We start from the raw sequence: 26,887 nt of genomic DNA on the forward strand, positions 1-26,887 counted from the left end.
TAATGCATTATTAAAGGAAGCCTTTCCCAAATTCAAAATGTAGAAAAGGCACATACTCACCTTTTCCTCTAAGCTAACCGAAACACTTATTTTGTCTGACAGGAGAACGCATATTCAGGACTCTTGTTTTACCCTAATAAGGTCTCAAAATCCACTTCCCTAGGCACGGTTAAGTATAATGTATACCATTCGCTGAAGGCCACAGAAGGCATTCTCAAAGCTTGTATGACATGGAAGGTATATGTTGTGGGAGACGGACCGCCTTTCCTTCTAAAACCCAGCTGCAGCTTTTCAATATATAAACTGATCACTTGCCATTCATAAAAAGGTAGAAAACATCAAATACTATTTTATCCTGAGTGAGAAGCATTTACACAGTTACGGGAATATCTCTCCATATATCACATTCCTGCAGAAGTACTTCTTGCTCTTAAGCGAGAATAATCTTTTCCTTCCAAGCACGTTTTGGTGATGTATGTGTCAGTAATACACTGGAGACAAACTCACCGTGAAATGGAAAGCATTTAACGTTAGCACTCTGCTAACAACATCTGTCTATTCAAGATGTTTTTAGTGATGTCCTCCAAGTGAAGTTCCCCTCCAAGAGAAATATTCTATTCTAAATACATATTCTATTCTACAACCTCTCTCTGACGCCACCCTTCAAGTCCCTATCAAAGATGCACTGAAGACTTTGCACTGATCTTCAATTGATTTCCAACCCCACCCCGCAAGCACCTTACGGTTGCAATCTAGACTTTGCTCTTACACCCCTCTGGCCCCGTCCGATCAGTTCTCTCCACTCGCTGTGCTATCTCAACATGCGTTTCTCCTGTTCGTACCACTGGAGCTACTGACACAGGACTCAGCCCAGCACAGCACCTCAGCATGGCCTTAAAGGTCAATCGGTTGAATTGCTTCAAGGCCAGAAGTCACCTGTGCTAAAGTGCTTTGCGGGATTAAGGCAACAGCCCCACAGAAATGAACATCCCATGAACTGTAAGAAAGGTACCAGAATCGGAGCCCGCCGTACCGTCAGGAGCGATGGAAACCACGCTGTTGCACTCCGACGGCACGGCTCCAGATTTCCTAGCTTTCTCCATGCACCGATACAGATGCTTACTGCACTGAAACTCCATTCACCTCAGCGTCTTTTTAAGCTTACCTATCAGCAGCATCACAAAGGCACCTGGCACTGCTTCCGCAGAATGCCACGTTCACACTTCGCCTGGGACAATGCTCCTCAAACTTGGTTATTACTCACAAACCCAAGCCTAATAGATCATGAGATGTTAAACAATTTATGTGGAACTACTCCCGGGGCACTACACGCTGTATTGTTGTGCCATTAAGGCTTTGGAACAAAGCTTCACTGGGGACAGAAGAGAACAAAGTACCCATCCATTTTTTCACTGCGATTATTGTTTCTGCCTAGAAAGACACACAGGCTGGTCTGCTGAACAGGGCTACTGTTCTTCAGCTGTGCTGTTTGTCTGCTGAACGCAGGAACTGTCAGACATGGAAGTGATAATCAGACTATTCAAATTTAATAAGAATTTGGGTAAAATCCACTTCATGATCACCAAATTTGCCAACTATGAGACCTAAGCAAAATTTGCATGTACAGTTCCTGTACATGAGAAATACTTTCATTCAATTCTAGTGCAACAAAGCAGGTTTAATATGCTCAAATGCTACTTTTCCTTGAGCTACTGAGCAACTATTACCCAACCTCATTCCAAACACACAGTCATCTCATATTTAGCAACCTTGATGAAAGATTTTTACGCTTACATATAAGGGTTGACAATGCGTCTGAAGTGTCATAAAGTCACAGGTACAATAAAAACAGTTAACTTTTGCAACCTTCTGTTCAAGGTTATGAGTTGAAATGAGACACACAGATCAGCAAGTCTACAAGAGGTGATTAAAATTAAGTAAAAACTTAAAAAAAACTTCAGGTGAAAATATTCTAATCTTCACATTGCACACACCACTGAAAAAGACAGGCAAGTTCTATTTCTGCACTTATGATACAAAATTGACAAAACATGAAAATTTTAATAAAGATCATTACCTGACATGCAAGACTCTAGTTGTTGTCTTTGATTTAAGATTACACATCCACCTAGTCATCAAAATAAAAAAGCTGGCATATTTTGCTCAGATAACAGTAGCAGAACAAGACAGAATATACCACAGGAATCAACTTGAAGTGAAAAAAGCCAAAAATTTGTCGGCACCTGCAAACCCATCAGGATTTCTTGCATCATACCAGCTGTATTGGGTTTGCAGGGCAAGGTTTTGGTAGCTGGGGGGAGGCTACAGGGGTGGCTTCTGTGAGAAGCTGCTAGAAGCTTCCCCTGTGTCAGACAGAGCCCATGCCAGCCGCCTCCGAGACGGACCCGCCGCTGGCCGAGGCCGAGCCCATCAGCGATGGTGGTAGCGCCTTTGTGATAAGGTATTTCAGAAGGGGAAAAAAAATTGCTGGGGCACAGAAATGGCAGCCAGAGAGAGGAGTGAGAACATGCGAGAGCACCAGCCCTGCAGACCCCCAGGTCAGTGCAGAAGGAGGGGAGGAGATGCTCCAGGCGCCGGAGCAGAGATTCCCCTGCAGCCCGTGGGGAAGACCACGGTGAGGCAGGCTGTCCCCCTGCAGCCCAGGGAGGTCCACGGGGGAGCAGATATCCACCTGCAGCCCAGGGAGAGAGGACCCCACGCCGGAGCAAGTGGGTTCCCGAAGGAGGCTGTGACCCCGTGGGAAGCCCGCGCTGGAGCTGTCTGTTCCTGAAGGACTGCAGCCCGTGGAAGGGACCCATGCCGGAGCAGTTTGTGAAGAACTGCAGCCCGTGGGAAGGACCCACGTTGGAGAAGTTCATGGAGAACGGTCTCCCGTGGGAGGGACTCCACGCTGGAGCAGGGGAAGAGTGTGAGGAGGAAGGAGCGGCAGAGACAAGGTGTGACGAACTGACCCCAACTCCCACTCCCCGTTCCCCTGCGCCGCTGGCGGGGAGGAGGGAGAGAATTCGGGAGTGAAGTTGTGCCCGGGAAGAAGGGAGGGGTGGGGGGAAGAGGTTTTAAGATTTGGCTTTATTTCTCACTACCATATTCTGATTGCATTGGTAATAAATTAAGTTAATTTGCCCTAAGTCGAGCCTGTTTTGCCCGTGACGGTAATTGGTGAGTGATCTCTCCCTGTCCTTACCTCAACCCATGAGCCTTTCATTGTATTTTCTCTCCCCTGTCCAGTTGAGGGGGGGAGTGATCGAGCGGCTTTGGTGGGCACCTGACATCCAGCCAGGGTCAACCCACCACACCAGATCATCGTGATAACTTGTGAAAGAAAGTAAAATTAAATCTCCAGTAGGGAACAATCACATAAAATTTTAGCCTGTTTCACTAGTTACACAGATTAGCAGCAGTCACCTTTCGCAGGTTAAAAAAAAGAGGTACCATTCCCACCATGGCCCCCATAGTTCTGAGCACCGTTTTCCACCCACAATTATTTGTGTCCATAGCTGGACAGATAATGGAAATATCCAAGTTCCAGATTTAGCGGTAGGAACACTCAAAACAGATCAAAAAACAAAAGTTCCAAACTACCCTCAAAAAAACCTTTAGCAAAGAAATCTGTAGCTAATGGAAGTGAAAAACTGAGTAAGCTGGAAAAGCAGTCCTTGAAATATGTCTAAGAAGGAGCAACACAGAGAAACCTGCTCCAATTTATAAAGAAATGCAATTTGTTTCACAGTCTCTGGCTGGATCCAAGCTTTTCTCCTCTGAAACCTAGACAAAATATTCACTCTGGACCATACCTTGCAGGAATAATTTGTTTACAAGGCAAGGAAAATTATGTAATTCATCCAGCCAACATTTTATATTTCAGTATATTTTAAAATACTTTCATTTATTACGGTAACATTAGAACTGAATTAGAATTGAAACCATTTTTATAATTATTGTTAATAACAGAATAAAGTTATTTTAGTAATCCTCAGTCTTGAAGTCATTCGAACAGTTCCCACCACCATCAAGTTCAATTTTTCAAGACTCACTTTGAGATGCGAGATGTATGGATCAGTACTTATGGAAGGACAATGACGGCTTATTTCAAGTCAGATTTAATACAGAGTATTTAGCAATCATATATTATATAGTACCAAAATAGTAATATGACTGTTCCCCTATAAATGTAGTTATATAATAAAGCTAGGATTTGAAATGCTGTGGCTTGGAAGATTCCCCCCCTACACACACACACCCCCCCCAAAGGATTTCCTTAGGAGTAGTAAATACATAGATTAGCCATATTCTCTCTCTCTCTACACACATACATATATATCTAAATAATACACACGCGCTTTAAAAAAAAAAAAATAATAAATCCCCCCTTCAGTCTTTGTTTTACTTTTGCAGCAGAATTAGCTCTGCTAACAGCACACATTTCTGGAATTCAGATGTTGAAAGTTCATTTCAGCCGCAATTTAAAAGGATTCCAATTTTGGTGATGTCAAGTTATCTCTTCTGATTTTTCTGGTGAGAAAATCTGTTAAAAATAGGGCCATTTGCAACTTCCTCCAATGTGCTCAGAAGGATCAGTCATACTCAAACAGCATGGATCACAGCTGACTATTGTATGCTCCGAGTCCCGCTCTCCTTTTATTTACATGGCTGTAAATTTGGACAGAAATCCACAATTCCAAAACAAACAGAACTGAACGCCAAGAACCGAGATGTAGGCTTCTCTGACTTTCTGCTATTTCTCCCATAAAACCCATGCAAATTCTCCCCACTGATACTCAGTCCTTCAGGCAACTTCAAAAGTTCCTTATGTGAAAAACTAATAATCGCAGGAGAGTAATTCAAAGACATTTCTATCTCTGCAGTTAATGGAATTAGACAATTGAAAAACAAGAGGACAAACGATACCATGGGGCTTCCCGGCTCAGCAGGTCACCGTGCAGCCGCTCAGTTTAGAAACACCTGACGCAACGGACAGCTTGCATTCTCCTACACCCCAAAAGGCTAGTGCACGGTCTTGTACTAAATGCTTTTATTTCATAGGAGGTATTTTCATCGTAACTAAAGCGACGCGCTAATTTTCCAGGCTTAACAGTTAACTCCACGTCACAGTATCTTTGAGCTCAATCTCCATGCAAGCTTTTACCTGAAAGTCTGGGGCCACTCCTTGAAGCCACTATTCGACATTGAGTCATCAAGGTCTAGAGAGACGATGGTAGAGATTTACCCGAGAGCAAGCACTCCAACAGGCTGTGGTACAGTTTTAACCAAGCGTTTTTAAAGTTCTGTAGCTTTTTACTTATGCCACGCACCGTTTTATCACCCAATTACGGGTGCTGTAATTGCCTTCAACACTGTCCGACAGCAGTAAAGAGCATTCCTGCCACAAACTGCGTACAATCCCGAGCAAACTCAGTAGAAACGAGATGCTACGGCAACTCAGAGCTCAAGTGCAGGGGGGCAGAAGCATTGCTTTGAAAGGTTGCAGGACTTCACTGCAACCTTGATAATTTTATTGCTGAATTTTCATTTCAAGCCACACAGTGAAACATAGTCAAGAGAAAAAGACCTCTGCCTCCCCATTCAAGTTCTGTTATTTAGAGAGAGCACAAAAGAGAAGCTTTCCTTCCACCACAAGTAGCACAATGACACAGAGAGACGCTCCTTTACCAATATTAACTGTAAACTGCTATTACTGGATTTTCAAAGAGCACTCCCTTTTGAGCCTTCTAAAAGGATTTGAAGCCGGAAGCAGCTAATTGACTTTGAACAAGAAAACCTGATAGTAGTTATCAGAACCCTTTTAATTTGCTCAGAGCAAGAGTTCAAATTCTAAACCTAACGCACAAAGAAAATACGTGAAAGGCAGGTTGCTGGAGCGTGACAAGGATGCTATCTCACTAAGGCAATGAAGTCATTTTTACCAGCGCCACAGAAGAAACGACCCGATGCCACAGCACCAGCGTTAGAATGCTGTGAACGCTGTTTTCAACAAGGCATCTTTAAACCCCGTCTAAAGTCCTCTCGTGCTCCCAACCCATAAGAAGGAATTCGAGCACAAACCAATAAAAGCTATGCTATTTTTGATAGGGACACGTATAACGAGATAATAACATAAAAATAAAAAAATTAAATTTAAAAAAAAAAAAAAAATCGGAAGACTAGCAAATCCACACTAAGAGATCGGCATACAGGCACGCAGGAGCATCACTTTCTGTGCCCACAGGAATAAGCGTTTTCACGCATCCACCTTCCTGAAGCAGCTATTTCATCCAGTATAGCTTTGCTCAATCAACACAACACCTTGCCTCTGCAACTGCTTCTCTCTGGCAGGACAGCATCCCCGACTCTGTCTAAGAACTGCTACCTGAAAACAGCTGTTTGCAGACTTCTTGCCAGAAGAATAAATACAGGTTTGCTCTTTACTCTCTCGCACAGCAGTTTTCACTCACAACCTTGCCCAAAACACCTTCCAGCTTGTTATTTAGGACGGGTCTTCAAGGTGGCAGCGCAGTTAAAAATCCTTCAGAAAGAAACACAAACGGCTTCTCCACCGTTGCTGGAAGAACACTTATGTACGTGAGCAAGGCGCCCTCTCTAATAAGTAGGTAGATCAGAAAACAAAGGAGTTACAGATTTTCCCTTCCCACAGGGATGGTTTTCTTTCAACTGCACTTTATGCACAAATTCAACCTTTTCTTATCAGTGTAAGACATCGGTAACCCACGGATTTGCCCGACACCCACAGTAGGACTGCGAAAGCGCATTTTGAAAGCTCCTCTACAGAACTCCTTTTAAAAACCTACTGTGAGGAGTACCACAATACAACACCAGTATATGAGGGTGTTGTCTGACCGCAGAGGAGTTTCAAGATTTCAAATCGTAACCTGCCAGTTTAAAGGAAAAATCTTCACAGTTACGAGCTGCAGAAAACCCTGCCGGACCTTGCTGGGAGCTGAATGGATGCGTACAGGGTGTTAACTTGCTAGGAATGCCCTGTGCACACAAATGAAAACTTCATCCCTCCTCCCCCAACTGAAAAAAAGAAAAAAGCCAATCCGTAATTCCTTCTCACCCCGCTTTCAACTCTGACCAGCAGCAAGACACCACGCTGCCAGTTCCTCCTAGGCTATCGGTCATTCCTCTACAGTTGCCAGCCCCTTGAAATCCTGGAAACGCAGCTTAGAGTAGCCTCTTCCTTCAAGTCCAGCCACTGCTCTTACAAACACGAAATTCACACTCGGCAGGAACAAAGGATAAGTTACAAGCAAATCCCTCCCACAATATTTTTTTGGTAACTTAAAAGTCTGGGTTTGCTTCATGTTTGCATCTAATGGGGACAGGGGGGGAAATCACAGAAAAAGCATCACTGCAGATTGTACCAACGTTCGCCCTTCAGACCATACTGACACTCACACGCATGTCAAGTTACTGAGAACTAAAATCACCAGCTGAAATAAAGCCTTGCAGAACTGAACTCTGCAATCTTCTGGCATGACAGAAGTCACTAGGAAAGGTCTTTCAGCACTCGCTTCAGCACTGAAAGGCACGCAAGAGAAGAAAGGGCACAGACTGTGACAAATCAGTTGACATACGTGCAAGCATGTGAACAAGCACACGCGCACGGATGCAAACAATCCCATTTAATCATTCTGCATATGATTGGAAACTATTACGACAAAATTAAGTCTGTCATGAAGTAGTTGCTGGGGTTTGGGAGCCTTAAGTGTTGGGGGGGTTTTTGGTTGGGGGTGGGGGTGAGGTCGCTATAGCTTGCTCTTAATGCACAAACAATTTTGTTTTGATTATTGACCAAAATAAGAACCAGGCATATTCCTGCAGACTCTCACATCAGCAATTAGTAAGTAGCAAATTCTATTCCCACACACAATATGCAACTCTGCACATTTTGTTAAATCCAGCTAGCCAAGTTTCTTCGTTTTTTTTTTTTTAAATAGAAAATATGTACATTTCAGGAATAACCAGAACAATAAAGCCACTAAGTAGCTAGCAGCCTAAGCACAAAGTCACATTTAGATGCGCAGTAAACTGTACCTTCCTGAAACAAAAGAGAGCAAGTATCTATCATAGCATGGTTTGGGTTGGAAAAGACCTTAAAGATCACCTAGCTCCATCCCCTCCTGCCATCGGCAGGGACACCTTCCACTAGACCAGGTTGCTCAAAGCCCCATCCGACCTGGCCTTGAACACTTCCAGGGATGGGGCATCCGCAACCTCTCTGGGCAACCTGTGCCAGTGCCTCACCACCCTCACAGGGAAGAATTTCTTCCTTACATCCAATCTAAATCTACCCTCTTTCAGTTTAAAGCCATTACCCCTTGTCCTATCACTACACGCCCTTGGAAAAAGTCCCTCTCCGGCTTTCTTGCAGGTTCCCTTTGGGTACTGGCAGGCTGCTGTAAGGTGTCCCCGGAGCCTTCTCTTCTCCAGGCTGAACAACCCCAACTCTCTCAGCCTGTCCTCACAGGAGAGGTGCTCCAGCCCTCTCATCAGCTTCGTGACCTCCTCTGGACCCGCTCCAACAGGTCGTGGAGCCGTTCTGCGACGGAGCTGATACTGTTAGGATTTGCCCTAGGGCCCAGCCTTGCTGCTGTTCATGCCCCTAACCTGACTTACAGGCGCAGCTCTAGGGAACGATGAAATAGAGCTCCCGCCGCACGCACAAAGCCACGCTCTCCTCGGAGCGCGGAGCCTGGCACCTTTTCCCACACCCTCACCACCAGGAAGCTCTCGGCACATTTGAGTACACCGGCTCCTCCTGAATGCAAGTACTAAAAGGATGCGCTCCTAATGAAGGGGAAGTCCGTTAGTAATTAATGTTGTCGTAAGAGAAAAAAAAAAAAAAACCCAAAGGTATGTGAACAAAAGGATGATTAAATTCTCATTTCCATGTTTGCTCACGAGTAGAGCAGCTCTGGACTGCAGTGCTTAGCAGGAAGCTTACCAACGGGGAAAACGAGCGGCGAGGAGCTCGTCTCGGCTAACAAAATATCCTCACACGGCCACATACCAGGTGGAACGCTAAAAGCTCGAGAGGAAATAGGAAGGGTTTCCTTGGAGCGGCTGCTGCTGACAACTTACTGAAGATAAATTGAAACCATTAGAAAAGTTTTCCAACGCCGTGAAGCGTTTTTTCAAGTTACCCCCAACTGCCGAGCGCCAGAGAGGGGCACCTATAGAGACAAACTCCGTAGGAAAAGAAACCGGGGCGGGGGGGGGGGGGGGGGAGAAATCCGCCTGGCTGTGAAAGCTGTGGCTATCTCCACTCCCCGCGGGCCCACCCCACCGGCCAGCGACAAGTGTCCGGGGGTCGCCGCTCGACCCAAGCCCATCCCCGGTTCGGCTGCTACGGGAAAGCCCGCCGAAAAGGCCGGGGAAGGAGCCGAAAGGGCCGGGCGTGTGTGTGTGTGTGTGTGTTCCACCCCCCCCCAAGGTGCTCACCTCCGGGGCTCGGGCTTGCGGCGTTCCTCCAGCTTGGCGGCGGGCGGGGGCCGCGGGGCGGCGGCGGGCCGGGCGGGGAGCAGCGGGCGGCGGGGCGGCTTCAACGCGCGGTGCGGGGCATGGCTCCGCGCCCGCCCGTCGAGCTCCGTCTGCCTGTCCGTCTGTCCGTCGGCAGATGCAGAGGCGGCCGCCTGCCCGCCTCGCTACCGGCTGGAGGCTTTCGGCCGCCCGCGGGGTGAGGGCGCCGGCCGGCCCCGGGGGAGCGCAGCGCCCGCCCGTAAGGGGCCGAACGGCGAGGCGGAGCGGAGCGGCTGTGCTGGCGGCGCCTTCCCCGACCCGCATTTAAAGCCGCCCGCAGGCTCGGACGTCCCCTCGCCCGCTCCCATCCCATCCCGTCCCATCCCATTCCCATCCCCCGCTCCCCCTCCCCGGCCGCCTCTCGCAAGTCACGGGGCCCCCGGGGCGGGGAGGCCGGAGGAGGAGTCTTTGCGGGGGCCGGGGCTGCCGCTGGGGGCTAAAGGGTTCGGGCGGTTTTCCCCGCCCCGAGCCGCGCCGGGGCAGGTGGCTCGGCGGCCGGGCGGCGGCGGGGGGGGGTAAAGGAGAAGCGGTCGTGCCCCGCCGACCCGCCCCGCAAAGTGTGCGAGCTGTCCCCGGGGGGAACCTCAGCCCCTCTTGCCAACACCGCGGGGGGGGGGGGGGGGGGGCTGGCTCCCCGAAAGCCGCGTCTCGTCGCTTCTGCCGTCAGCCCTTCTCTCGCCGGGTTGGGTTTTTACAGCTACCCCCCCCCCCCCCCCCGCACGCGAAGGCTCCTTTCCACCGCCACCCTCTTCCTCGGCCCAGGGGATGCCAAGCTGCCAAGCGGCGGATGCTCGCGGCTGGGATACGGGGAAGGGATGGTACGGCGGGGAAAGAGCGGCCGGGCCCCCACCAGAGCTTGTTCGTGGCCGGCTGCGGGCTTCCCGAGAGCGTATCGCACTCCCACAGCAGGAACCCCACCCACTGAAAACACACAACCGGGCTAGCATCTTGGCCAAAAGCACATACTACAGAGGAGGAAAAAAAAAAAAAAAAAACAACCAAGCAACCAACCGGGAAAAATGTAGAAAACACCATTGGGTCAGCTCATTATAATTTTGCAAGCAAATAATATCTTACGTGGTGCTCCTCCTTAGCTTCCAGCATGACAAGGCTCATCTACAACCAACCGGTCTTTGCTGCCCGCGTGTGTAATCGCCGTGGCCCACCCCCCCACCCCCCCTTACACACTTCTGTTTACACTAATGGCCCTTCAAAAAGTTCTTTCCAGACCGGTGCTGGAAGAGAGCACTAACACCAGTATCCCAAATCTTGTTCAGTAAGCTGCAGCTCTTGTGCTCAGCTTTACTGTCCAGGCCAAAGTGACCGGATCCATACAATGTTTTTCAACAACGGGGCTCTGCAAACGGCTCACAAGAAACATGGCAGAACAGCCATCCATCCACGGAAAGGACATGGATGCTCAGGGGAACAAAGGAGACTATTGTAGCTCTGCAGAGGAAAAACTCCACCTCTTCAGCAAGGTTTAGGATTACCACACGGCAACTGCCTCTCCAGCCACTCCTCAATAACCACGCTCCGCTTTTGTCACCCGTCGCGATTTTGTATTAGGGAATAATACGCAATCCATTGGACGGGAAAAAAAGCAGCAGCAGCAACAGAAACCACAGCACTTACGGACTGGAGTGAGCCCACTGCAGAAGCGATCTCCCTGCTGAATTCCCCCTCTCCCTCCCACTGCTGTCACCCCTGTGCTTTCCCCAGCCCCTGAGAACAGGTAACTGTCCTTCAGCCGCTGGGCCCTCACCCCCCCTTTTTAATCCTTTTCCTGAAAGATCTCAGACCTATCATCTGCATGTGAATTGGTCGGGACTTGGGCTCCTCTGCTCCCTTTAATGGATCAAATTCCCTTTGGTACCTGTTCTTAAACAATCAATGGCTTTCCAGTGGGTCACTGACAGCACAGCGATGATTGTCATGGACCTCAGCAGCTGGCTCTTAGCTCCCTATTTTAGTAACAAATCTAAATAACTCCCATACCAATTCCATTTCCTCACAATTCATTGTAACTTAAAATACTGTCATCTTAAGCCTATGCGCTTAATTTTCTGGCTAAAAAATGTTTTGACATTACGATGCACGATTGTAAGTCAGTCTTTAAATATACCATCACTACATTTAATGATCTAAAACCCAATCAAAACCATTTCCAGGAGTCCTTAAAACAAGAGCCAAGGCAATGATCTCGAGCAAGTTTGAAAATGAGTACACTCTACGTACAGAGAGACACCCAAGTAAAATGACCTAATAATCCTGTCATTGTGATCGACAAAATAAAAAAAAGCATCAGCTAGAGCCGACTTGTCCGACGCACTGTATATACGTAACTTTTGGCATTACTTATGCACTCTGGCCCGCATACTCCCTCTTAAAAGTTACCCAGTCATTTCCAACATTTTTTTGGATTCCATGAACAGAGATAAGCTCGTCAGTCAGGACTAAAGCCCGCTAACTTTCCATTCACCGCACAGGCAATGAAGAAACAGTCTTGTTTGGGAAGTCTTCGGCTGGCTGTTTAAACCTGCCTTTCAAGTCTGCTGGCTTCAGCCCCGCGCACAAAGACTTTGCAAAGAAAAGGTGTGCCGACGGCCTTCGCTAAAAGCCAACCTCCCACTCACGACCCAGGCAATAAAAGCCTGCCTCAACAATGGCACAGGGCAGGATGTCGCGCTCAACTAAACGTCTGCTGATATCCAGAAATTATTTTTCTGCCTTCTCGTCCAGCGCACAATTTTCCTGTGCGGTCGCACAAGGTATCTTTGTCAATGACAGCATTTGACATGTATACAGATAATGAGAACGGCCAAAGTTATGACGGTAAAGATTAGAGGATACATAAACGCACATGCTCAGTGGAACTGGTAGGGTAAAACTTTCCCTGTGGGCAGGTTATTCCATAAATATATCTTGCAGCATTTCTGGTAGATTCCTCAGAAGCCACTCATGCTGACCACAGCGTTGTCAGTCAGAGGCGACGCTGAACTAGATGGAAACTGGCAGCTCCTGCATTTCCCGGGTTTTGTGCAGACTACAGAGTGATAAAATATTTGCATTGGACTAAGTCAGGAGTAATTCTGTCTAAGCCAGGCAGTTTCAGAGGATAAAACTGTTTCAATAGAAAGAACTAGGTGCAGAGAGAGCACAGTTATACTTGTCTTAGAGTCTTTTTGTATCTTTTCCTTTGTTGGCAAATCGTCAGTGCCAAATGATAATTCACAAAAGCAGGCTCTACCCTGGTCACGCTTGTGCATGCAAGTAATCCTCTTTACAGCAACAAAATCAATCACGCATATTTTCAGGACTCAATCCTTGATCATGGCTATTCTTAAGGACCTTGAGTTTTCAGGGGGGTTATGTTTTGTTTTAAAAAGACACAGGTATGCAGCTCATTCTAGCTGTTGAACTCAATGGAACAAATTCCTGCGTTACATTACTTAGTATTACAGCTGAATTAGTCCAATAGCGCTGACTTCTAAGGTCAACCACGAAAAACAATTCTGTAGCTCTCATATTTGGGTTCCCTACTTGTGCTCAAGTCACCAAGAATCAAGACTTGCCCGTCCTCTCCATCCGCTTCCCAGGAAACCCAGGCAGAACTCAACGTCTCAGCAAGCATTACCTGGTAGCTGGTTATTAAAGGTCTAATGTAAGTAAACCTATTGGCTTTTGAAACTAGATTAGCAGGTTCTGCATTTTCTAATAGTCCTGCCTCAGTTAGCTTTGGAAACAACATTCAATGGGGAGCTGGCATTTCAGACTCTTGTAAGAGTCCTAATTCAGCCCCCCTGCCCGCCTGCCCGCTCACTGTGAAACCACATGCAGGGTCCAAAGCAGCAAACTGCCAATTCCCGCTGACTTCCCCTGCACTGGGGCTCACACTTTTATCTTTTGAAGGAGGCAGGAACAGGAGGTGCTGAAAAACATTCAGCTGAGGTAAGGCAGAATCGAATGCTGGAGGCTTAAGGGGTTTTTTTGCGATGTATTATTAATGATAAGCACATCAAGCGCACATCACGGCTGTTTGAGAGCAGTGAGCAATCCTGGATCGCTTTGATAGCCATCTAGGCCACAACAGTCCCTGCGTTCACGTCAAAAGGAGAAGAGAGCTATGGGGATTTCCATAGTCTGGGTCGATTGCTTCTGGTACCTTCCAATACTCCTGATAACTTCTAATAGCACAGCGTATTCACCTGATAACTTCTAATAGCACAGCGTATTCACCTCAAAAGCTTTTTCAGTAGATCTCAAGTTAAGGTTGGAAGGTTAAACACTCGGAGATCGGAATATATGAAAATTAAGTGTTGCGTTCTACTTGACCGGGAAACAACACAAGTTTGTGCTTTGCACAAACCGGTAAGCACGACCTGCCAGTCTCTTACCAGCTACTACTTCCAGGATTGCATTTTCTCAGACTTTCCTATTTTCTTGCAAAACCATCCCTTATCTTTCCAGCAAGAGCAACTCCTCCACGCACCCAACTGCCGTGCCTATCGCGCGGAGTAACAGCAGGACTGCCGGGACACCCCGAGCTGCTCGGGGCCAAGAGAGCAGCAGGAGCGGGCAGGGAGCCTGCCCGAGGCTGCGGTGCTGCTTGGGGGCCCTCTGCTGGAAACCTGCCCCCCCCCCCCCCCCCCAGGCCACAAGCACCCCCAGATCAGCAACCCCGCTTCCCCCCGGGAGAGCGGGCCAAGCTAACTGATTTCGTACGCCTGAAGCTGTGTCCCGCTCCGTGCTAGAGGGCGCGAAGCCAAACCAGTCTTTGGTCAAAGAGCCAAAAACACAGGGCTTTGTTAAAATACAGAAAGCGTGTTTGTTTATACACCCACAAAAACCACCAGAGCATAGGATGCTGAAACACACGCTTCCGCCACCTACAACTGTTGGGATACTGAAACAGCAAATACTCACCCCCTCTAGAATGAGTAAAGGAGAGGGCTAAAGAAGAACGGAGCAGCACAGCCGACTGAAGCACTTCTGTGCTTTCGAACACACTGCCTCTTCTCTGCTTCAGGGCGAGTTCATGCGGAAAGCAGGTCAGAAGGGACACCCATTTTTTTTCACGTCTCGGGACAGGAGAGAAATCGTAGGGCTGAAGTCAACCCCCTCTAGCACAAGGCTAATTGTATCTACGTGAAAATGGGGTAAAGAACTGGAAGCACTTCTCTGCTGTATGACAGATACGGGGGGGCTGCTAATGAGAGGAGCCGTATTTACATCAGGAGGATTTTTTCTTTTCCCAGTTTCTCCCCCAGCTGTCATTTAGATGAGTTTCTTTCTCTTCCTCATTCCACAGCTATTGGCATCCTGGGCTAAAAAAAAATCAAAGCTCTGAGAGACAGGCCGACATGCCCTCCGGTCCTTTTGTATAGCACCTGTACTGTAGTCCAGACTGATTCTTCTGAGCACCAAATCCTTATAAAATATTAACCACCATCTTTATCAAAATCCTCCTCACTGTGTATCAGCTTAGGAAAGCTTCTAATATTTTATGGCTGACTGGAAGGACATGGAAAAATCCAACCCACTCTCAGTGTAAGGCCAAGTCCACCAACATGACTAGCGTAGACAAAACTTGCAACTTACTGTCAAAAATCAGCAGCCCCCGCAACGAGCCTTCTTACCCTCTGGTTGAAGATGCCTTCCAACAAGCAGACGGTGATAGGCATTAGGGTTAGGAGGCAACGTACACCCGGAAAACAAACTCTGCCTGCTTCTCTAAAATTGAATCCTTGCCTCCCCTACACTGATAGCATCTGGTCTTGAGCACTGAATATCCTGCAGGAAAGCACAGCCTGAATAGCAGGTCACTGTGATCCTCTTAATTCAAGACTACATCTTTTCCTGATGCAGAAAAATCCCAGCTGGATAGAGGATACAGAACTGTGCCCGGTTGCCAAGCCCCCGAAAGGTGGAACACGCTAAGGTGATTCTGAAACAGAACTTTCCTTCCAATACCATTGTTTACAAGAGAGAGAGAGGATAGCTTTAGGCTTAGCTAAGGGATTCAAATCCAACAGCTTTCCAGCTGGTAACATCCAAGACCAGATATTACAGTCTTCTTCAAAAGGTGCCCTATATCTGACAGCCTCCATCAAGATGAAATGTTCCGCAGGGTTTTGGAGATGCCCAATGGCAGCAGCAGGAAATCCAAAATACAGCATGCCACGGTAAAAAGCCACTTCCTTGTGAAATCCCTCCTGCCGGGGAATGCTCTCTTCACAAGGGGAACACATCCAGAACTACGCCACAGGATCTGAAAGGCTTTGCTTATGGCTGAATCCGATGAAACAGAACAAAACTTTTTTTGGTGCTGTAAGCCACAAACTGAGTATTTATAGCGAATGCCTTTGATAAACACACTTGTCATCTCAACCACCATGAAGTCAAGGTATGGGCGGCTCCCTTTTCTTCGCAGTGCAGCATCAGTAACACAGGTACTGTATTGATAAATTACCAACTTCCCTACCTAATCCAACCATATATACACCTGAGCGTCCTTCTCAGGTGACGCCTTGTGATGGAGGTTTGAAAAAAAGCTACCAATCTATCACAACAGGAAACTACATAGTCAAGTCCATGGAGATCTATATTGCTTAGCTCCAGACAATTAATCGTTAATTCATTTCCAGTACTGTTTAGGTTATTGTCCTTGGAACATTGTTTTTCCCTTACTTAGCCAATTTAAACAACAGATATTCATCTAAATGTTTCTTCTTCTTCTTCTTCTTCTCAGCTCTTTGCCTTTAACCATTTTTCTATTGTAATAATACAGACTCTTTATTCGCAGTGAACAACAGTGTTTCCATTGATTAGCTTTTAAAGTGTTGCCTAGGTCTCTCCCCAGGGGGGCCCTCTTTTGATATGGAGAAAAAGGCTACACGGGACACAGGAGCAACTGGTACTTGCAATAAGGTTAAAGTAACTCGATCATATTTTCCCTTCTGTCATTTCATTTATAAACTCCAGGTCATTTTCATGCAGGACACAATTAATAATGCTATATACCAAAGGTTGGTTTGGTTTGTTGTTTCAATTTTTTTTTTTTTTTTCCCTTTGGGAAGGGCTTCAGTTTATTATCCCATTATCTATTCTGGGTGACCAGAAAAGTTTGCGTTTCTTCTCAAATGATTAAACAGCGGCATTATCATTCATTACTTTGCATTTTCACATCTCTTGCTCTTTCTCTACTCTTTTATATAGACATATCCTAAACAAAACATTTTAAAACAAACATTGGCGGGTCACACTTAGCCAGAAATTTGTGCTCTATAAATAAAGCTTTGAGGACATAATGATTTTTAAATCATTTTTTTGGTAATTCCAACAGAAACAGACTATTTTATAGCAAACAACAATTCCCCAGGGGCACATGTAACTCCAAAAGGTCTTTGCCACTTTAGGACAGTCTGAAGAACAAAGCGTCCTAGGCAAAAAAAAAAGCAGAGTGAAAGTGAAACCGGATAAATGTGTTGTCAAAGCCAAAACAAGTCGACACCCCCCCCCCCCCCCAAAAAAAAAGAAACCCTGCATGAAATGCATTTGCTCTTTTTCACTCAGGGATGAGCACAATCACAACAGAAACAATCACAACTCTTATTAGCAAAGGGTTTGCCCTTGTCCCTCTTGGGCAAGCAAAGGCTGCGCCCCAGCAGCCGTGACACCTTTGTTACTGTCACAGGCAGCATTCCTACAAGAAGTTTTAGGTGCTAGGGGACTATTTTTGCAATGGGAAAATCCTGATAAAAAACCACTACCAACAGCTGCCCTCTCTCATCACAACAGTTCGTGAGGGAGGGGCACTGCTGTTGGAGCCCTTCTCCCATCATCGTGCAGTTTTAAGAAACGCGGGGACGAGGAAAGGGGAAGCAGAACACAACGCTGCCTGTGAGATGACTGCTCTAAAGCCATGAGGCTAGAAGGGGAAAAGCATCACCAAGAGCTGGCTGCTCTTTCAACACCCTTCCCAGGCCAGCAGCCTCTTGCTACAGCAGCTTCTGCAAGGTCGGGCAGAAGAGGAGCAGCCCCCAGTGCGTAGCCCCAGATCTTAGTGATTCATCACAAAGGACGGGAGAAGCAACCTGCGCTGAAATCACCCAAGGACAACGCGCTCCATCTGAAGACCTTTGGATAGATACCTTTAGGTATGAAAACCTTCCCCGGCCAACCCTGTCGGATATTCTGACCGTCGTTCCCAACGTTCAGCAATAGCTGAGCTGTGCACTTTACATAAGGCAACACCAGCGAGTTCAGAGGAACTGCACCGAGGAGAAATCTACCCACAAGACCTGTTGCCGAAACCACCTATTTAAATACCTCTTGCGGTTACCTGCAGCAGCAGTCCCTAAAGAAGGCTGCAGCAAACAGCCCACATCAGAGCAAACCCCTATCTCCTCTCCATGGGAAGGAGGCAATTTGTTGAGCCGAAGTTCAAGGGCAAGGACTGCCTGGTGCTCTGCAAGAAACGGTAAGGGCAGGCAGCGGAGCCGTGTTGTGAAGCACCTCAGAAGCACTAATCTGCAAGAACGGCTTACGGGACCAGGCTGCCACGTACAAGAGAGATGAAGTATGCGATTGGCCTCAACTTCTACAGGCTTCCAGTAAGCCAAATAAATTCAAGGCATATCAGCTTAAGACTAATAGAAATTAAGGCACTGTATGAAGTAAAAATGTGCAGGAACAATATCTTCTGCCTTAAAAACTAATAAACTCAGGCTTCACCTCAACATTTATGTAGCAACAGGAGACGACTGTCTTGAGACAACATTCTTTTCTGTGCGCTTTACGGGACTCGGGGCACGACACGGTATTGACAGATGTGAAGGGACAGCATGTTCTGGTGGAGCATTGTAAGAAAATAGTAGTGCTGTCAAAGGGCAGGCTTTCATTTTATGCTTACACAACACCAGAATATTTCCTTTGGAGAATCTCGCGTATCATTTTATTAACACAAACACACGAGGAATATCTCCATCTCTCAGAGCCCTGAACTTTTTGCCTGCGTTTCCCCCCCACGCTCACAGTCCCATCTGAAAGCTCCCATCCTTCCCCACCAAGGGAGAGGACATCCTCAAGGCACCTACCAGGTCTTCCTCCGAGACCAGAGCGTTTTCTTACAAAGCTATTCTCTGCAGCGGAGCAGCAAAGAGTTGCCTTCCAGGGCGTGATTTTGTCTTCATTTTCAGCCTTGCTTTTGGTGGGGAGATGCAGCCCGGGGCATTAACATGCTTTGTTTCTCTACTGCAGCGGAGACAGCGTAACACATGTCCAAGCACCGCTAGTATTCCTAGGCCTATTGTGCAACTATTCCAGGTGCCACCTATGCCCTAGAAGTGGCATTAGCTCAACCTTTTTTCCCCCTGAAATGTATTAACACTTAACATATATTACGGTGACACCCCAGAAGGGTGAGGGTGCCAACGTGGTTCCAGGCGTGCAAATGCAGAAACAAACTCTCCGCCCGGAGCATCCGCTTCTGGGATGCCCTCCCTGACACAATCCAATGGACAAACCAGCTCACAGAGAGCCGCTGGCAGCCAAAGCCAGGGTAAAACACCCATCCAGAAACGGGAGCAAAGACAACACCAGGTTGTGAGTTGATTGCTGGGTTCGACTAGGAAGGCAGGGCAATGGCGCTTGTGTGCCAAGGGGGCCCCAAACACACACCGTCAAGAAATGTCTGACTAACCCCTCCCGTCAGCGCAGAGCTGCTTCCCATTGCCCCTCAATCAGTATTTTACAATTCCCTGCCTAAAAGGAACAGGGACTGTCACTTGGGCCGGGCCAGGGCGGCCTCCTGATCCAGGATGGCATCAGAGGCAGTGAGGACACTGATGCAGCCAAAGTCGGGGGAAACCGTACTCCCATCGCTCAGGACAACGTCTTCTGGTCCTTTCTTTCTACTTCGGTGCCTATCTTACTTTGTGAGGTTAAATTCCAACTTCCTTCTCACATCAAGACTTCTTACTGAGTTGATGGGGAGATTCCAAGGGATATTAATTGTTGTTTGAAATCACTTCAAAGGACCTTTCTTCCCCCTCTTGTATTAATAGCCGGAATGAGGAAATTGGTTTGGATTTCATATTTACATCTGCTCCCCAAGTCTTTGCGCATTTCAAAAACCCATCTCAAACCAAGCCTGTTTCTATTAAAAGGCTCTTAACTCCACACAAGCGCTCACACTCAGTTCCCTTCCACTTCCACACATATCTATAGCCCTGCGTTCCAACTGGCAGCCAGAGGTGCCAGAAATAACCACAAGAAAGGCTGCCATGAAATCTCCAGCCAAGTTTTGAAAATCCAAGCACTTTACACAAGCATCTATGCTTAGAGTACTTCATCTGAAGTCAACCTGAACTCGGTCTTATAAGGTTTGCATATCACAGATCAAATATCAAAAAATGTAAACACAATTACTTTTTTTGCATAAAAAGATGCAGGAAAACAGTTGTTCTACAAGCCTGTTAATGCATACTTCTAAGAGTCTGCTGATGTTCCTGCCCCACTGGTACTAGCTAATGGCTGGTTTTCATTCTTAAGTGGTTCCCCCCTGCCCCCCTTCAAAGTCTATGCTACACTGATTTTGGAAACTGGGTCAAAATGCAATTACTCCATTCCCATGCTTTGGGGTGGGGAAAGAAAATAAAAGGAGGAAGAATGGTAAGAAGAAATACATTGGCTGTAAGCCAGCGTTACGCTTCTCGCATTCTCACCTGTGCTACAGCCTAGAGCAGCCCTGAGCGCTCCCACAGCAAGTTGTTGATCCACACCGAGTTGTTTCCCAGCAAGGGCGGCAGGGAAGAGCATGCTTTGTCCTAACGCAGGGTTTCCTGGCCAAACCGTGGCCACCCCTGCCCTCGCATCTGTGCTGGAGGATGGGAGCAGGCACAAGATGCAGCTGGTGACAGGGGAAAGACCCAGAAAGCGGGGCGGCAGTTCCCGCAGAGGACAAGTGAGGTTTTCTCGGCAAGCGGCAGTCCCTGCCCTGTGACTCTGGGTCTCGCAGGGGAAGCTGTGGCAGCCGGCTCAGATCTCCAGAGCTCTCCCCCAGCTTGCCGTCCCCATCTTTTCCTTTTCCTGTGGCATAAGCAATATATCCCAGTATTTTGGTTCCCCCACTCCGCTGAAAAGCATTTGCAGGTCCCAAACAGCTAGCGGGCCTTCTTGAATCGAGAGCTAACCATCAGCTGCCTCCTACGTGACCTCGCTTCTCGCCGACTTGCATTTTGCAAAGTCACTCACCTTCTTGGACTAGCAAATGACATTACTTTTGCAGAGATATCAGCGGACTCCCTGCATTTTCCCTCTCGCCTGTAAGTTTGCACACACCAACTATTCATTTACTTATTACAAGAAATCAGCTTTACTAGAGGCATCTGCTTTTGGTGTCATCGTCTAGTACTTCGGCTGACAAAACCTAAACTCTGCTTTCATGTGTAAACATTTTCCACAGGAGAAGGAAAATATTTGCTGTGTGTTTAGACATGCCCTTATTATTGTCACACTTACAACACAATCTATCATACCTTATCAAATTGCACATCTTCAGCATGCAGATGGTTTGTGACAACATGTTTAGGAGGCTTTCAAATATGGAAAAGGGAATGACTCAAAGACTTACTTATTCCACATCTTCCTAACTAGGTCTCTCTGGGAAACACAGAGCCCATTATACACGACCCCTGTCTTCCTCTGTCTCCCATTGTTTCTTGTACACGCAGTTATCACAAACCAATTCCCTTTGCTGCTCCGCTCCCCGGCATTGTTTTCCACAATTCTCAGAATATCAGTTCCAACTCTGCAGCATTTGCTGGCTCTGATCCCAATTAATAATTGCAGGTTAGAGTTGGGTAGTTATGGCTGCAGATTAAGGCCTAAAAACATTCAGCAGTTTCCGAGAGATAGACAGACATACAACCTTTCTTTTCCTAGCACCGAACATAGTTTATCTTGCTATCATAACGTTCCAGGGAGATGTTATGCCACTTATCTTAATGATTTAAACAGATCAAAAAGTTGGCTCAGCAAGAGCATTTGCCACTGACAACAAACCACAAGCCTGATGTTATCCAAGAAGTAACTGTAATATGCTAGCACAGGCTAGACAGATCATACACAGGATAAAAAAAATGAATTTTCATTAAATCACTCTGTAATCATCCACATAGCACCAATTAAGCAAGCAATAAATACAAGGCAAAATGGACAGGTTTCCACTGGACATTTGTATGCTTTCAAACGTGTTGCAAGGCACAGGATTTCACACCCACGTGAGAAAACTCGAGAGCTTGCTTTCAGTGGACTCTCCAGCTCCTAAGACTGTCTAGAAAGCGCTCCTGCACTACAATAAGAGGATCTGGTGCAAAACACCTTGCACCTGAAAAGAGTCTTATACTGGTCATGTCCTGTATCAACAGGAAAAACTCTGCAAAATACCAAGTCTGCCATGGAGGGAAAAGGAAGCGTTAGGATTTCAGACTGGAAGTCACTGCATCCCTCCTGAATGATTCTGCCTCTCGGTGTCCAGTCCCGAAGAAGGCTGCCCAGACCTACCTCCAGTCCCTCCACAGAACCAGCTGTTCCATCGGGTTCCTTCAGCAGGAGGACAAACAGTAGTTCACAGCAGCTCCCCTTCCACATTCGCTCCAGCTCAAAAAGAGAGGCAGAGCCCAGCAAACATTGTCCAAGCTTGGAGGAACACTTTTTAACTTCAGGTCTGTTATGACATTTACTATGGCCCCCCTTCTTCCCTCCCCTCTGCCCCCCCAGTGAAAGGGATCAAAATAGTTCCCCCCGGTGACATTTTCCTTCATTTGACCAATCGACTGTGGGAGCGTCTCCCTTAAAGCCACTGAAAGCCAAGCAAGAGCAGCAACGCCAGCCACTGTTGGGGTGAGCGCAAAAGTAGGGGCAACACCATGAAAACCTAACCTTTCTGCTGCTGGCAAAGAGGGCATGGGGTCCAGAACAAATAGGAATATCCCACTACTACAATTTGCTTTGCATACGCCTGAGAGTGTAAGCGGAGCCCTTCACCTAGTGACATTGTAATTAATACGTGTCAGCTATCTGTCTGTGGTCCAAACTGCCCATCTTGGGGCTGACAGGAGCTAGTCTGGCCTTCTCTCCTGCCTCTGGGAGGCTTTCTCCAAGCACCTGATCCTTCACCCCGCTCACCTCATTTAATCCCTTCCTTCATCTATTTCTCCTGGAAACACGGTCCCTCAGCAAGCCAGCTACGCTTACTTCTATCTACGCCCTTCCCCATACTCCTGCCGCGGGACCCCACCACCTTACAGCAGCATGCACGCGTACGCACGAGGACACAGAACACGATCGTAGTCAGCTTCAGGCTGCCAAGAAGCATCAGCGATAACAAATTTTGCCGTGCTGAGAAAGGAGGGCTGCGTCCAGCTGCAGGTGAAGACCGCATCGCGCCTGCCACCAAAAAAGCAAGGAGGGAACGAAGCAGAGCTGGGATGGGGAGCCAGGAGAGTGGAGCTTGCTCGTCCCCTTGCTGAAGGAGGAAGAAGTGCCTTGGAGATCAGTAGTGGCCATCCCACCCATCCCTCTGTGGTAGGGTGCAGCGGCCGGGCTGCCTCCTCAGGGAGTTAGCACAGGCAAATTGAACAGCAGGGCCACGCCGGATTTGCCACCCCCAGCTGTCTGCTGCGCTAGGTAACTTCACGTCTAAAACCTTTGCACGCATGTTTCCATGCTAGGAGAAAACCAGAAAGAGTCTTCACAACCAAGGGGCAAGCAAGAGGACAGAGCCTCCTTATTTTCCTGATGTACATAAGCATTGAAGACATTGGGAACCTCCGGGTTCGGCGACGAACGCCACAGCGCTCCTGCCTTACATCACTCTTCGTGGCATCTGTACTTGCCTGCATCCTGGTTCTGTACCCAAAAGCAAGGACTTGGCTACTGGCTCAAAATGCGAGATGTGCCTCCACGAAAATTGTATCACAGGCGCTAAGATGGATAAGATCTTCCAGGTATATTAACTCCCCACAGCCAACTCTCTCAGAACACAGAGTACACCATACTTCCAGTTCTACCTAAATCCATCACATACCTTCCTTAGCAGTTACTTCTCCTGGTAGACAAGCAAACAGAGCACATTTGCCTTCCTTTTCAAGACAAGTGTGTGAGATAAAATACAAAACTCGAAAGCTATTCCCAAGGAAATCCCTTCTCCCCTCCATCTTGGGACACTGCAAGTCTTCCGGAAAGTATTTCATTTCCAGCATGAATCAGCTCAGATCACGTATGGCTGAAGTACTCTTTTTTTTTTTTTTTTTTTTTTTTTTTTTAAAGCTGTTGAAGCAAGTGTAGCTGTGGTAACGACAGCTTTGACTATAGCATTTGGATATTATTGTGCAGAACTTGCCAGCACCCTGCTTTGACTGAGACCCTGCTGTGCTGTACAAAGACAGACTCAGAGACAGCCTCTGCTCCAAAATGTTTAGTATCTAAGCGGACGAGGCACACAGGGGAGGTGCTATCATCTGTGATTTATGGATGGAGGTACAAAGAGGAATGGATTTACTCATCTGCCATCTGCCGCACAGAGGGAATGAAACCAGCTTTAGCCCCACTCCAGCACCTTACCCATTTTCTTCTCATCCCAACGTACCTCCAGACAATCGAAACTCATTATTAGCCTCCAGTTAAGCCTCGGAAGAGATTTTCCTTCCATAATTAACTCTTCACAACACTTACTTTTTCTTGCTACCTTTCGCTAGGACTTTTAGGAAACAGGGGAAACAGGTTTTAAAACTTTTAAAAAATTTTTTTATTTAAAGAATGGTAATAACTGATAGAAATAACATTCAGATCAGCATGTTAACTGTGCAGCGCAGAAAACTTTGCCTGTTTTTTGCCCCCAGAATTGAACCAATGGATAGTTTCTACAGGAACAGAAAAATTCAACAGGTCCGAACGCTGTGATACAAGGCCTTTTATTTACAAAGCTACCTAATATGTAGCTCCCCTAAGCAGTGGCAGAATCAAACAAGGAGATAGCTTTTGTGCTTACAGCTTCAAGTGTCTTTCAGTACCTGACACAGAAAAGCTTTCCTTCTCAACCTCACAGGGCGACCCTATCTATCTCCAAGCCTATTGTCTTCTGACCGCTTTTCTCTCTTTTTTTGCTGGTTCTTTTGCTTGCAGACAGTCCCAATCCTTCTATTGCCTCATTTCTGCAGTTCGTTAGGCCAGTCGCCGTACGTGTTCTCTGAGCCATTCTGGCTCCCCCTCAAGCCTGGATGCGTAGCTGTAGCCCCCCAGAAGGATTTCTCGTCTCCCACAGCCTACTTACATTACAAAGTTTAACAGGCTCCTTCCATGTATCTCAAGTCTAATGCAGCTCTTAACATGCATCCCCTTCCTTCAAGGAGGTTTCTCCCAACCCCATTGCTACATCTTCCCATTTGAAGCTCTCCAAGTAAACCGCCAAACATATCAACGTAAGAGTAACTGAGGAATAGAAGCTGCAGTGCCAAAAAACAGCAAGCCTGGTTTTGGGAAGCATTGCAGCAGAACAAGAACTCCACAGCCACGCAGTACAAAGCACCAGACCGCACAAGCTCACCCTACCGATGCAAGATTTTCAGCATTTTATGGAACGATGTTTATGACTGACTAGGTATCATCTCTTCTGCCATAGCCAGCTCAGTTACCATGTGCTCTAATGTATTCTGGTTTACGAAACAGAAACATGACTGTGTTTTCATACCTGGTCCAAATGAAGTTGGTACTGCCAAATTATCTGATAACATACAAATCTGTTACACCTGAACACGTAACCACAGCCTGATAACTAGCTTGTCAGGTTATTCTGTTTTGGTTTTTTTTTCCTTTGGAAAGCTGGAATGGCACCCTTACATTAACTTGTACTTAGGAACAAAGCCAAAGCAATACTGCTACCAGTCCAAGAACACCTAATGAAGAATCGAGTTGTGTTCAATTCAAACGTACAAGAAAAAGGAAAAAGAATGAAAAAACATAGAACAACAACACAGCAGAACATTCAGCAGTTCTCTCTCCTTGAAAACGTAACAGTTTGTAAGGATTTCGGTACATTGGAAGGAACTTACTGTTGATGTCATTAAAACTCTGTTTGGAAGGGGTAATATTCCAAATTCAGTGTGCAGCCATCAGAGAAACCAAGAGAATTTAAAATTCTTCAGCTCCATGGAAATTAATACCAGGTAGGGGAGCGTGCTTTAAAACAAACCAAGCTATTTTCAACTGCGTATTAAAATGTACATTTCTGGCTTCTACAGCTTGCAAGGTTTTCAGACAAGGAACAGGGCATACTAAAGCACACTGTGGCATTGGACGCTTGAGAGATGTGCCTTTAAAGACAAATTGCAGAAGGAGATACAAAGGTTAAGTGAAAGCTAATTCCTTCTCTTGAGAGCCTGCTTCACAGCACAGGACATACAAAACCTGTCCCTGCTGAGGCAGGGCATACACCAAGTGCCAGGAAATAGGTGTGAAGCTGCAGCAGGAATACACTCTGGAGGAGGCAGTTGATCACAAAAAGATGTGTTTGAAAGCCAAGGTAGAACTGCTTACGTAGCAGTTCACCTGCTCTGCCTTAGGTAAATTCAAGACGCTGCTGCCAGTTCCTCTTTCTTCCCTACAAGTGACAAGAAGAGAGGCGGTACCAGGCACTCCTTTTCAGAGATACACAAGCAGGCTCCCCCAACTCAGCTGCCTGCGTTCAGCAACAGCAGATGCCAGCAAAAGCAGCCCTCAGCCTCTCTCTTGGTTACTCCCTTTGAGAATTGCTTCCTTCTGCTCCTTTCAACATCAGCAGCCCATCACTCCCACCCTGCAGAGATGCCAAAAAACTGGAGATGGGAGCAGACCGTTCCCACCCAGAGTCCCTAAGACCAAGCGACGCTAGCCTCTAGTCCACGCTCTGTGCCCAGTTCTGGGGTCTTTTCTCCAGTGCCCTCTTTGGGAATAAGGGAAGAAGCTGTTTGCACCACCCCACCTTGCCAAGCCTCTGGGCACGCTCCCAGAGGGCTTCTGACCTGTCTCATAGGGATGACAGGCTGGAGTCAGACCACTGCTCAGGCCAGTGCCATCCAGCTACTAGCTTTCGCCGCAGGTCACTATCGTCCTCTAAATCCCTACTAAAAACATGAGGAAGCAGAACATTCTCTTGGAAAAGACCCAGTTCAGTCCTAAACATATTTGTTCAGAGGTGTTTCAAAAAGAAAATAATAATAATAATAATAATAATAAAAAATCTATTTCGTCTGTTGTAATTGTTGAGGTAGCATTGAGAATCTCT

At 47.0% G+C, this 26,887-nt stretch overlaps 1 protein-coding gene across 3 annotated transcripts in view; it reads right to left on the reverse strand.

Moving 5' to 3' along the window:
* SLC4A4 (solute carrier family 4 member 4) overlaps nucleotides 1-26,887 on the reverse strand; it is a 234,423-nt gene that overhangs the window by 177,267 nt on the left and 30,269 nt on the right. The window contains exon 1 of one of the 3 annotated variants that reach the window (XM_052812162.1): nucleotides 9,484-9,617. The exons of the other annotated variants lie outside the window; for them this stretch is intronic. The gene's annotated coding sequence lies outside the window, so the exon portion shown is untranslated. Of the gene's footprint in view, nucleotides 1-9,483; nucleotides 9,618-26,887 lie in introns of those variants that run through there. 3 annotated transcript variants of the gene reach the window in all.

Source organism: Harpia harpyja, chromosome 2, assembly GCF_026419915.1.
Source record: "Harpia harpyja isolate bHarHar1 chromosome 2, bHarHar1 primary haplotype, whole genome shotgun sequence".
NCBI lineage: Eukaryota > Metazoa > Chordata > Aves > Accipitriformes > Accipitridae > Harpia > Harpia harpyja.